This window comes from Odocoileus virginianus, chromosome 31 (genome assembly GCF_023699985.2).
Source record: "Odocoileus virginianus isolate 20LAN1187 ecotype Illinois chromosome 31, Ovbor_1.2, whole genome shotgun sequence".
NCBI classification, from domain to species: Eukaryota; Metazoa; Chordata; class Mammalia; order Artiodactyla; family Cervidae; genus Odocoileus; species Odocoileus virginianus.
The window spans coordinates 3,795,672-3,810,108 of record NC_069704.1 but is presented as its reverse complement, the minus strand read 5'-3'; positions in this window follow the sequence as shown (position 1 = coordinate 3,810,108).

The following is a 14,437-nucleotide window of genomic DNA, read 5'->3' as shown; positions in this document are numbered from 1 at the left end:
GGCATCCCAGGAGAATCTCCAGTGCACACGCAGGGTTGCAAACGACGCTGCTGAAGGTCATCGAGGTGAAGGGCTGCACGTGTGGTCCTGGAGCTGAGCGGAGCTCCCTGGACTTGCACACGGTGGCTGAATCAGGAGAGAGCCGGCTCAGCTCTTACTTGTCACGTGCACTTGCTGCCTGGCCGTCGTGACTGCAATCATTCATTCACTGAACAAATATAGAGTGTATCCACACACGCCGAGCACTGGCTCGGGTGCAGGGACGCAGCAGCAAATGAAACGAAGTCCCTGCTTGCTTGGAACCTGGCGTTTGCAAACTCTTAAACGTCACCTCCTCCGTGAAGCCTTTTCAGATCACCCCATTAAGAACAGGGCCAACTTCTTACAATTTTTACAGCATGCAAGGCCCAGAACTCAATAATGCTTGACAAATGTTTCTTGAATTATTTGATTAACTCAGTGGGTCAATCATCCATAAACACTTAGCACTTTTATGTTCAAGGTCCTACATTGGTATTTATCCTAAACAGACAAATATTATGGTTTTCTGGATGTATACCTTTGGGCATAGGTCTTGTCTTCTTAGCTATAATAAAAGCTTCTTGATGATGACAGGGAATACAGGTCATCTGTGCATGTACAGTAGATTAGTGAATGTGAGGTTTTCTGGGAGTAAAGGGCTACCTAATATATGTTATTAGAAGGATGGAAGGAGGATGACTACCAATGACAACCCTCTGAAACTTCATAATTAGAGACATGTACTGCCACCATTTCAAAGAGGAAGAAGCTGTAAGTTTCCTAGGTAGGTCATTCTCAGAACTAGGACTGAAGTCAAGGACTTCTGAACACAGTCCTGAGCTCTGTAAATATCAGGCAGAGTCAATGATGGGATGAGCAGTCTACCTTTATCCCTGTATCACAGCACTTTCTTTCTCACCAAGACTTTTTTTTGTGGCGGGGCGGCGGGGGGTTACTATTGCTGCTGCTAAGTCGCTTCAGCCATGTCTGACTCTGTGCGACCCCATAGACAGGCAGCCCACCAGGCTTTCCCATCCCTGGGATCCTCCAGGCAAGAACACTGGAGTGGGTTGCCATTTCCTTCTCCGATGCATGAAAGTGAAAAGTGAAAGTGAAGTCGCTCAGTCGTGTCCGACTCTTAGCGACCCCATGGACTGCAGCCCACCAGGCTCCTCTGTCCATGGGATTTTCTAAGCAAGGGTAGTGGAGTGGGGTGCCATTGCCTTCCCTGGGGTGGGGGGAGTGGGGGTAGGACAAAAAATGGAAATAGTTCCTATTTTGAGCATCTTCTGAAATCGCCTGCAAAATATCTGCACCAACGTGGGCTCTGAGAGCACCAGGAAGAGGCTCAGTGTGGAGGAAACAATCCCCTGGGGCCTGGGGCCTGGGGCCAGAGCTTCTCGGGACCAGAGCTTCTGGGGGCCGGAGCTTCTCGGGGCCGGAGCTTCTCGGGACCAGAGCTTCTGGAGGCCAGAGCTTCTCGGGGCCGGAGCTTCTCGGGGCTGGAGCTTCTCGGGGCCAGAGCTTCTGGGGACCGGAGCTTCTCGGGGCCAGAGGGAAGACCAGGGAGAAGACTCTGAGGACAGAGACGACATCAAGCTACTGAGGACCCAGCATACAGCTGTCATGTACTAGGCGCACCATAAACATCGGATGAATTACTGAATGGATGGCACATTTTGCTGAATTCTTTCCAACATTTTCATGCTATTTTTAGTGGGAAGATGGAAAACAGGCTAAAGGACTGGCCCAGAGGCCAGAGCAAAGCTCGAAGCCAAGCAAGCACCCACGCTTTTATTTATGAAACCCTGTGCAGGCTATTCTCCTCTCAGCGAGCAGTGCTCATATTATGTGGGGTTACAAATGCTAGAACAACGCTACCTTGTATTTATGGAGTGGCTGCCTCTGAGGAGTTCAGACCATTTTACAGACATGATCTCATTCATGCTGTCTCAGGTCTTCGATTCAATTACAGGGTGGTTCATTGTTCTATGTGAGGCAAACTATTTCTTTTAGACGCACACTTAGAATTATCCACTCTCCCGTTACAGGTTCGAGGATTTACAATCGCCACCGAATGGCTTCTGAATCGCTGCAGCAGGACAGGGAGTGGGCGAAAATGGAAATTTGCTGAATTTCTAATTTATAAACTCTTCAAATATTCGGAAGTCAAGTTCTGTATACTTATCTTAAAAACAGGGGAAAGCACAGGCTATGACTTTGTTGCAGCCACATAATGTAATAATAAAGATAGGAAAAATAATTTTAATCCCTCATAATGTTAGCTATAGCTATAAAAATAGGAGCTAACCTATAAGGCTAAAAGGTTATAATCATAATAAGCATGAAAACACATTGGGAGATGGACTTATTCTGAAGCTAAGGATCATATGAAGTCGATTCTTCTATTTCTCTGCTGTGAATTACTTGGTGGCCTTAAACAAACTCCTAAAGCCTTGGACCTCTGGTGCCTTATCTAACATCGGAGTGATTGAATGAGGCACTCCCCAATTGCCTTCCATCATCAAGATGTCACAAGTCTTTGTGGTTCTAGTACCACTAAAGTCACCACCATCACTATTGATGCTTAATGTTTAATTATAATATAACAGATACACACCAAGTGTTTAGTACATGAATGTGTCTAGTTTTCAGTAGTTCCCATGCTATATTTAATTTAATACACAAACCTGGTGGCTCAGACAGGAAAGAATCTGCTTGCAACATGGGAGACCGGGTTTGAGCCCTGGGTCAAGAAGATCCCCTGGAGAAGGGAACGGCGATCCCCTCCAGTGTTCTTGCCCGGGAGATCCCATGGACAGAGGAGCCTGGGGGGCTACAGTCCATGGGGTTGCAAAGAGTAGGATACGACTAAGTGACTAACGCGCACACACACACACAAACACACACACACACACACACACACACACACACACACACACACATGGTGTGTATCTGCTGTGTTCCAGGCACAAAGAGAGTGCTGGAGTACTTGTGAAAAAGCTAATCATCAACATGTATGTAAACTCTAAAGGGAGTCAAAATGGTTAAGTTTGAGTGGATAGTGGATGTATGACCACAAGCTAATTTTAAATGGATGATTAATTCAAGTTCATCAGATGGACTAGGAGGGGAAATGGTTGAAAGAGAAAGGTATTATGGTCAGAGGGAAAAGCAGGTACAAACACAAGAAGTGTGAAAGAGCTTGGGGAAGTGTTGACGATGGATCAGGAGGAAGCCAGGTTGGAGAAGCAGGTGGAGTCCCATGACTGAGAACCTTGAGGCCTGGGTATGGATCTCAGGCCTCGTCCTGCAGGAAGCTGTGCCACTGAAGGGTTCCCAGTGGGAGATCATCACGTGTGATTTTCAGAAGGAACATCAGAAAGGACTTCACCATATACTCCACTCCAAGGAAATCATGGACCAAATGCTATTCCCATTTCACAAATGGAGAAGTTGAGATTCAAAGGATAAGGAACCTGACTAGAACCAAACAGTTTAAACATAGAAGAGACAGGATTCGTTTCCTTTAACAAAAAATCTATCAAAATCTACCCTCTTTTACCGATTTAACAGAACCCATTACCCCTCTCCTGCACAGACCCCATGTTCCAGCAGGTAAATCGCTCACTTGTCCTCTGAGTGTGTGTTAGTCGCTCAGTTGTGTCCGATTCTTTGTGGCCCCCATGGACTGTAGCCCGCAGGCTTCTCTGACCATGGGATTCTCCAGGCAAGAATACTGGCGTGGGTAGCCATTCCCTTCTCCAGGGGATCTTCCCGACTCAGGGATCAAACCAGGGTCTCCTGCATTGCAGGCAGATTCTTTACATCTGAGCCACCAGGGAAACCCTTTCCTATTCTTGCCACATGCTATTCTGTCTGGGATGTGCTCACTCTGTCCTCCCCAGTCCAAATTCCACAAGTACATAAAGATTCAAATCAAGCTCCATCTATTTTGGGAAACTTTCCCTGGCCGCTTTCACAGGGCTTTCAGAAGTACTTTTATTTACAGTGTATTCCACCTATCCTAACAGCTTTCACTTACCCATCCCATTCAACAGTCCCAGACAGCACACGGCTTCTATGTGCCTAAAACTATGTGAGATGATAGTGATACAACAGTGAGCATAAGACAGTCTTTGTCCTCACGTGGCCTAGATCAAGTTTAAGGACACAGATGGAAATGAATAGCCACACATTTAGGAAAAAACACTTGGATAGTGTCTCAAAGACAGAGTGTGGGGGGCTGAGAGCGGATAAGAGATGCACCCCAGGAACTCAGCGAAGGCTGCCGTGAAGCAAGGTGCTCCAGCGGGGTCTGAAGGATCAGAGGGGGAGGCGCGGTTAACTCGGCAAAGAGAACGGGCGGTAAGGGGAGAAACGTGGCCCGGGATGAAGGAAGAGCCGCACAACGACCACGGTGGGAGACAGCAGGGTGTGCCGGGGAATGGAAAGGAGGCGGCGCTCCTCAGCCAGGACGGAGGGGCAAGCAACCGAAACTGGCTCCGGTGAAACTAAGCCCAGCAGGTAATTACAATTCACAGCATTGCTGGGAAGGCCTAGAAAGCCAAGGGAGTCCACAGCTCAAAAACTCTTAGGCGACAGTCTGGTGGGGATGACAGCTCCACCGTTTTAACGGGAGGCTTCAGAATTCGCACACACCCTCAGCACGGGGCTTCCGGCACCACCTCGGCATCTCCATCACCAGCGCCCTGGAGACGGGCAGAGGCCACTTCTGTTGCCGTGATGAACTTTGACCTCAGTCTTTTTTCCCTCCTATGCCACTACCTCCAGCTGGGGACCTCTGATTGGCCAACCATGCTCTCCGTTTCTAGCTTAATAAAGTTTTTATCTAGTTTTTTTATACCTCTAAAGCAGGACACAGACTGTTTCTCATCAAGATTTCTCAGACAGAAAACTCCTCAAACACAGAAAGAAGGTTTGGGTGCTGGGCACACAATAACACCGCAGAAGGATAAGAGTGCCCGTAAAATTTTCTAATCGTCTCAGGCGTGTTCATCGCACCTGCCAGACTGAATCGGGATCTCCTTGGGGGAAGGGCTTCTGCTTCCTCCTTCCCTCGTAAGCTCAGCCACGACTAACGACACTGGCCATACACTCCCTGTTCGATAAATTCTTGGTGACTTCAATCTGGTTCATTCTGCAAAGGTCATTTCATTTGATCTCAACTGGGAGATGATTTTCAAATGCAAAATACAAATAACTCAGCCCTGGAGTCAGTAACATCTGCAGATAATCATGTCACTGGGCTGTGCAGAACCTCTGGGCATGGGGAAACATCCTGGGATATGAGAAGGTAACAGAAAAGGACTGCTACCTGAAGTACCTGTCACTTCTCAGGGCCTTATTCCCTCTAGGGCAGGAGGGAAGCTTATGTCTTAAAGATGCATTGTGCAATCCACTATTAGGTAGTGGTTACTTAGGTGAAGAAAGTGTCTTAAAAAATGAACAGTCTACACAATCAGGTGCAATGAATGCCTCATGGCAAGGGATTTCTTCTCTCCTTTTTTACAGTGCTTTGGTGAAAGGACTGCTAGATTAGGAAACAGAATATCTGAGGCTGGCTCTGGGCCTCTTAGACATGAGACCTTGCTCTAGTCCCACGATTTCTTGGACTCTCAGATGCCTCTTCTATAAAATGAGCCTGGTCATTTGCTGGGGTGCAAACTGCAAAAGGCACCAGCTGTTTCTGCTTGCTCCTTCTTGCTTCTTTCTGGAAACTGTTTATACCCTTTCTTCTAGAATGATGATTCTTAAATTTGATCATATATCAGAATCACATGGAAGGCTTATTAAAATACAGTTCCTGAACCTATCTTTTGAGTTTCTGATCTTAAAAAAAGCTGGGAGAGTGTTTGAGAATTTATATTTCTAGGTATCTTCTGGGGAATGTTAATGTTATTGGTCCAGTGACCACACTTTAAGAACCATAGTACTAGAAACCAACCCCCTGCCATGCTCAAGTCCATGGGGTTTAAGACGTTCATTTCAGCCTCTGGCTACGATGATGGGAACAGAAACCAGGCCTGGCTAATTAGTTTACTCACATCACCTAGCCAGAGAGGATGACTTGCAGTGGGCAGGAGAGCCATGTCAAGCCAATGGACATCTTTCTTCAAAGACTGCTCAAGTGGCAGAATGTTAGTCTGAATTTGCTGGGGACTATCTTGACCTCCTGATGATCAGCAACAGAGGAAGTCAGACATAGACATGCAAAACTCAAGATTCCTCAAGCTCAGCTTAAGCTTCTCCAGTCATCCTTGAAGTATACTATATAAGATCATACATTCTCTTTTCTGCTTCAGCCACTTGGAATTTCTGTCACTTACACTCAAATAATCCTGAGTCGAATATACACTCAACTTCCCAAGAACAGATACAAATTAAAAGGCTCCAGGAAGTCATAACTGAGACAATGACCTCATAGGAAAACTATGAGATGGAGATACAGTTCCGTAAGGACTGACCTGCCAGGCAGTCTGAGAACAGCACACCAAAAATCACTATGATAATCACAAGAATAGTAAGGGACCTTTGCTGACCAGTCAATGAATATCAGGCTCTCTGTTTAATGACTTCATGCATTATCTAACATAAGCCACACAACAAGCCTTGAAGGCAAATACTATCATGGTATCAGTTCAAAGATAAGGATACAGAACCTCAGAGATTTTAGGAAACTTACCAAATTTACCAATCAGTAAAAGACAGCAAGAAAAGAAAAAAAAAAGTGGGGAGGGGGGTCAATTCAATTGGCCTGACTTCAGAAGTCATATTCCGTTATCTTTGTGAGATGAGAAGTCTTGACTTTCCATTTTAATTCAGAGACCACACCATCTTGAAGATATAAGGATAGTGCTTGGTTCAAATAAAGGAATAAACCTGGGCCCCTTGGAAAAACAAGAAAGCTCACAACACAGTCTGGCCTGGGCTTAAGAGGACTGAGAAGCTTCCAGTTGACTTCAGACTGGCAGGGGGGTGCAAAGCTTCTGGAGTTGCCTGAGGGTCCGGAAGTAACTGCTTCTGTCTCTGTGGCCAGCTGATCGTCTTTGCCTGCCGTGAACTCTGTGCGATACCCACTTTAGGGGCTGTGACAAAGGCACCTGAACGTAGCGTCCCAGATCCTTTCCTGTCCTGGCATCTACAAGCTCTTAAAGGGCCCCTTGTCTCAACTCATTTGTTATACTGACAGCTGCACAAATCTGTGGCCTGCCTAATTTCTCTAGTCAGCATCCCCACCAGCCTGCCTCTAAGTGCCTGTACCCAAAACAGAATTTCAGAGGCATTCCAAAGATCTTCAATCACTATTTTACTGGTGACCAATTTCCACCACCTCAAAAATACATACTCAGATGTTCCGCTTATATAAACAGATCAGTTTTTTAAATAACTTTCAGCCCTTTTCAGAATGCCCTGTGACTCCATTGCACAACTTTTCTACTCTTCAACCTGTACTTGTTCCAAGGTAACAGTGGCAGCCTGAGTCCTCTTGTGTATTACCATGGAGATGGGAGAATTGTATGCGGTGTTGACTGACCAGTCCTCCTTTATTGCCTTCATGGATTCTCTCACCAACTTGCTACCCTGAATCCCTACCCCCATTCTCACTCCACACACCTAAATGATGCTTCCTGGGCTGCGAGGCTATCTTTCTGAAGCACCACGATTCTCTGACTCGTAAAAGCCAAAAATCTGCGATCAGTTCCACCGAGCGCCTGTGCCATGTTAACTCTTTCACAAACTCCGCCCAAAGTTTAATTTCGGCATTGCATCCGTGCAGCCACATCCCAGCTGGACACTAAGCCTCAACTGTCCCATCCCTGGTCAATCCTGGCCAGACCACTGCTTCCCCAGTTCAGACTCTGAACCCTTCGCTGAGGATTGTTTCTTGCTGTTGAAGAAACCATCCTCCTGCACCGTCTTTGCCCATCCAGACACTACTTGTCCTTCAAGTTCCAGCTGATTATCTTCCTCCTCCACAACACAGTTTCAGATCCCCTGAACTGTAGATAATATCTGCCTCCTCTGGACTTCCACAGCACCTTTATTGCTCCTCTCTCAGTGTTCCTAGCGCTGTCTCTATTATAGTTATTTATAGATAGGAATCTTATCTCCCCCACTACTCTATAAAATCTTGGAATACATAGCCCTCGTGTCGTTCATCAACATATTCTATACTAGACCTGGCTTAGTACCTTGCACATTTGGGAAACTCACACATGGAATAAATAAATAAACTGATGGTGTTCTGGGATGTGACCTTATCCCCCAATGACCCTCTTATAAACTGTCACATTGGTGGAAATTCCACAGTATAAGACTAGTTGCCCTGGGCTGCCACTGAATAGGTAAAATACCTAAAATAGGTATTTTAGGGGTGTCTCATTAGCCCACACTTAACAACAAATGTCTCCAGTGATGGGGTCAGTGGCCCAGCATCCCTGGAGAATTTGGGGATCCAGTCTGAAGCAGCCCCCCATCAGCATGATTTTTCAAAGTATAATGCTTTATCTTTTAAAATTCATGTATGTTTTAAATTCTATTCTGTAAGATGCCAATTTTTATTTAATAAATATTCCCTCTAAATAGAAATGGTCAAAAGGCCCCAGGCACGTACATCAGGTATCCCTGCAGATCTGAATCCTTGCTGGCTCCTCATCATAGATGATGTTATTCCTGATGGCAAGGCGCAGGATTAAAGGATCTGAGTCATCAATACATTTCTGTGAATTAAGGATTCAGCCCTTTTCTAGCTGAAGGCAAAGGGAAGACAATAGGAGATATAAGATACTTACCAGGGACCAAGGAGCACTGTGTTTCTGCAAAACAAACCTGGGGAGACAGGCAGAGAGGATGTCCTCAGCATCTGAGACTAGTCAAGGTGCCCTAAGACCTTAGGTGAGGAGAGAGTCTGATCTGAACAACCACTGTCTAAACGGCGGTTCTGCTACAGCCTCTCCTCTCCCCATGGAAGTTGTGATGGTCTGTGATGGAGAGGTCAGTTCAGTTTCTTATTGGAAGCTGAGCTAGCTCATCCAGAGCCTGGGGGCTGTCAGCACAAGATTGTTAATGAACATGTTTCCTGTAGATAATTATAGGAAAGGGAATATTGAAAGCACTTAAAACATTTCATTCTTTTTAATTCATTAATTATATTGCAATTATCCCATGTTCAGGAGCTGTTCAGGAGGCTGGATTCCAGCTATTCCTGTGAGGTTCCATGGGCAGAAATGCGGGTTGAGGGCTTGGAGAGAGAGAGAATCTGCAGAGAAAAGCTCAGAAAAGGTTAACTGTGCATATTCAAGAAGCTAATTGGAAACCTCTTAAACAAAATCCAGGTTAATAAGAGTTGAAAAGAACACCATGATTATTATGATGATTATCACTGTCCTTCCATCTACATCAAAATTGTTTGCATTTGGGGACATCCATAAAAAGCAAGTTGACATGCCCTGAAAACGTGTGGCCGTGAAGTGGAACCAAGAGATTCTGAGGCTTTTAGAGATGGGACAAATCTTATAGATGGTTGTGAGGTGATGGGGAAACAGGTCTAAATATTGCATCTTACTCTGTGATGTGTCGCTTTAGTTCTGTCTTCAAATTCTTAAATTATCCATGAAAGAGAGTATTAAGTAGATTGGATCAACAGCTATGTACTGGACCCTTACCATATGCCAGGTATATAAGCATGATAATGATACAGATGAGGTCTCTGTCCTCACAGAACTTATATTCTATGGGAAATATGGCCAACTAAATAGGCAATCATGTAACAGATGATGGTGTGTGCAAAGGAGGAATCTTTTATTCTGGTCACAAGGAGGGGTGGTGAGAACACTTCCAGTGTGTTCACCCTCTTGGGTACACACACATCACATCAACAGTATTATCCTACATCTCAATCCTTCATCCTCCTAGCTTTCAGGAATTCCAGGCTGCATGATCCTGATAGTGATAGTGGAAAACTGAGAACAGTGCCCTCACATATAATTGGAGCTATAGCCTAAAAATCTGCAATTGGTCACCTTACTGTTCACTGATCTTCCATCCTTTACTTGTGTTCCTCTGCTATTCATAGCTTCCTTTTCTGTCCCAGTGATCATACCACTGCCCATCTCTCTGGCGTCCTCACCTCCATGCCACCCATAGGTGATTTTATCCATGACAGCAAGGTATGCTTGATACAAATCATGTGGACCACAGATAAGTCAACACAACTGTCCCAGTCAAGGTCCCAGATATGTCATAAAGCCCAGCCAATATCAACAAAAACAATTTGTAGATGACTCACAACTGACCAAGGACACATGAGGGCACCTAGCTGAGCCCAAAGGATCCAGCTGATCCTAGTCCAGATTGCTAACAGAATCATGAGCTAAGTAAACTGCTACTGTCTTTATCCACTATCTTTTGGGGTTGTTTGTTATGCAGTAATAGCTACTAATATAGCAGTTAACTGTACTATAGATCAGTTCAATGCAACCAAAGGACTACTGTGTTCCTCATCAACAGGGCCATAATAATAAGATAAGGTCCCTGTTCATAGAAATTTATAATCCACCACTTCTTAAATTTTACTAAGCAACTAAAAACTCTGAGATTTTGACCTCTTGTCTGTAGATCACTAGGCGTCTATGTTGAGGCTTCAGGGTAGTTTATGGACTCCCTGAAAATGTATTAAAATTTTGCATGTATCTGTTCATGTGCATTTTTTTAAAGTGAAGGCCCTTTTACATCATGTTCTCAAAGAGATAAGTGACCAAGAAGATGTTGAGAATCATTGGCTGATCATCAAATCTAAGCCTGTTCACAAGGCCCAACACTCACATGGTAAGCATTCCAGCCTATTTTCACTGCCGACTCATCCAATCAGAAAGCTGTCCTCAAAATGATATGCTGCCAGAGGCCACTGAGGTTTACATGTTGGACAATCAGAGTGTTATGGCTATCTTTAAAAAAGCTTCCAATAGATAACATTATCACTTTCTTGTCATGTGGAGCGGAACCTCCATATGATTCAAAGCACATTTGCTTTAAAAAACGATGGGCTTATCTGTGCCCTGATTTTGCTCACACCCACTATAGGTTTGGTAAATCTTTCTCCCAGGGCAAGAATACAAGTCTATCATTTCCTATAGCTTCACTCTTCTGGCAACAAAGGACAACAATGCAGAATATCTACCCTGCAGGTTCTTGTTTGAGGTTTTCACTGAGGTCTGTCTGAGATTAAGGATCATAAAATACTGATTACAACACCTGATGTTTGGGAAGGCAGTCGGATGGTCAGACTAATTATCCCCTTTTCTAAACTAGTGAGTCATTCTTCATTTTTAAGCCAGATAACCAAGAAGGGAAAAAAAAAGGTAGAAGCAGGGTAAAGGAAAGAAAACGTCCTGAATAACTAGGAGAGGAGAACCATTTTATTCCCAGCTCTTCTACCGTCTTGTTTAGCGTCTTTGATCAAAATAAGCTACCATCTCTGAGTCTAGGTACTGTTATTCATAAAGCTGGAATTATAATCCATTCCCTGCCTTCATTCCAAAGGTGTTAACCGTGAAGCTCAAGCAACCAATATGTGCAAAGTGCTACCAAACCAGGTTGCTCGCCCATATCATGTGTTTCTGTGATTCACTTGGGATCTTTTGCCTGGTCCCATGTAATTCTGTCAGATTTTCAGCTCTGGAGTTAAGGTGTCATGTATCATTAACAATATTAGATGCACAACATCACTTCCCAAATCAGGCCCTCTAGGCAGCCTCCCCAGTCTCCCCCTGGATGGCTGGCATGATAGAGTGTTGAACTCCTACAGTGCCTGCGCTTCCTGGATTAGAGGGTTAAAATCACTGGTCTTGTATCTTCATCAACAGCTGGTATAATACAGTTTAAAAGTGTGACCTTGGGAATAACACTACCTGGGGTAGAATTCCATAGCAACCACTTACTAGCTGTGTAAACTTGGGGAAATCATTTAACCTTCCTGTGCCTCATCTTTTTTTTTCTCATAGGCAAAATTGAAAAGATAGTAGTATCTGCATCTCACCTGTCTTGGGAAGGATTAAAGTTCTCTAAACATTTTCCACACTCAGTGGAGTCTGAAGAGAGCTCAAAACTGTTACCTAATATCATCAGCTGTCTTCTGTGCCAGCTGGGGGGCACCTTTTGCCCGTACATTCCTCAGCACCTGCTGCCTGATTTGCTCTTCAGTCGCGAAGTCATGTCCACCTCTTCGCAGCCCCATGGAATGCAGCATGTCAGGCTGCCCTGTCCTTCACTATGTCCCTCACTGCTGCTTGATATGTCCCAACAAATATTAAAATACATGTGCATAGCATGAATGAATGAATACGCAGCACACTTGAATCCTGATCCTAGTCAATCTCTAACTCCGTGCAATCCCTCTGAAACACACTATTTGTCGTTCTAACCCTCAATTTCCTCATCTATTAGATGCAAGCAGTGGACCAAATAATCACTAATGACCACTTCATCTCCAGAGGTCTATAAAATGAGATTATGAGGTGAGAAAGAGATGAGTTATTTTACCCACAGCCTACTGGTGGGCCAGAAAATTTACGTGTCTTGTGAAACCTTCCCAGCATGCTGTCAAGTAAACAAGATTATCTCCATTGTATAAATACAGAAACTAGTGAGACTCAGACAGGTTAAGTTAACTTTCCTCAGGCCACAGCTTACAGCTGGTAACTCACAGCTAGTAAGTTGTGAAGCAAGAACTTCACCTAGTTCTAACCGAGGCCAAAGGTCTGTTTTCTCCAGTATCCCACTGAGATCCAAGGTAGACAAGTAAAAGATGGTGTGCTGTAACTCCTTCAAGGGGAGGCAGAGGCGGAAGCAGGGGCAGGGCAGGTATACTTAGAACAGGTGTGGAGAGATCTGTCCTTTGACACACACGTTTAGACACAACAGCATCTGTGTTGGGAGCCAGATGGGGACAGACAGATTAAGCAGAGGAGACAGCAGCAACTCTAACAGTAGCCTTGAGTTAATTGCTATTTTGGTGTCCTCGTGGAAGGGAACATCGACTACGTATTCACACAGCAAATGGAATTCATAACAATTTCTTTGAGTTGGGAATCACTTGTCCCCTCCTCCCTGGAGCTAATCCAATGTCTATATTTAACCCGGCGGGCTGGGTGGCATTACATTTGGGTGATTATTTATAGATACCCTCATGCACGGCCTGCTAAAAAGCCACAGGGATTCTGCCAAGGCGGGGTGGGGAGAGAAGCGGGGAGAGTAGCTCCAGATGCGGGGCTGCTTGTGAGGCCACGTCTGAACCTTTCGTGGATAAGGAGGCCTAGGAACTCAAATATGCATGAGATCTCAGTGTCTCTGATTCTTACTTTTATTCCTAACTCCCAACATGAGGGGATTTATCTGAACATGGCGGTGGTGAGATCTCCAATCTTACAGTCAGAAGGAAACGGACAGCCAGTGGCCTGATCTCCAGTCTGGTATCTGAATCTTCTCTGTAGTATTTTCATTCAACAGATACTTATCAATTAGAACCCTAACTTTACCATCAACTGAGTCGATGGATAGTAATTGAGAAGCTACACTGGGATCTTGGGCTAGGACCGCACAGATGAGGGGGTCCTGGTCTCTGCCCCCAGGTGGTTACTTCAAGTTAGGAGGACACCAGGTGGGAAAGTTACACGGTACCCAGCCACCAAGACAACTGTGGTCCTGGAACCGCAGGGCACCGCATAACTCACGGAACAAGGTGTCTGGCGTGGAGGAAGGCTCAGTAAACGGTGACCTTCATTATCATCCCCATCTTCCTGATGTGGCTGGAGAAAGCTTCACAGCTGACTCTTGGATATTAAGTTGTATTTCTCCAGACATAAAAGGAGGTAAGTAGGATGGCGAAAGAGCAAAAGGAAGAACATGAAAGAATGGAAAAATGGAAGAACAGAATAATAGAGACTTTTCAGGGAACAGTGAGAAGCTAATAGGGTCTGAAAGACAGACGTCATGCCGGGGCGTGGGCTGAGATGAAACTGAAAAGGGTAGGGTGGGCTTCATGTGGAGGGCCTTGAATACCACCCTAAACAGAAACTGCGCACAATGATCTGCTAAGCAAAGGAGTCATGAGCCTTTTTGTCTTAAAAATATGCAAAAATTGAAAAGGGAACCCTCTTACACTGTTGGTGGGAATGCAAATTAGTACAGCCACTATGGAAAACAGTGTGGAGATTTCTTAAAAAGCTGGAAATAGAACTGCCATATGACCCAGCAATCCCACTTCTGGGCATACACACCAAGGAAACCAGATCTGAAAGAGCCACATGCACCCCAATGTTCATCGCAGCACTGTTTATAATAGCCAGGACATGGAAGCAACCCAGATGCCCATCAGCAGACGAATGGATGAGGA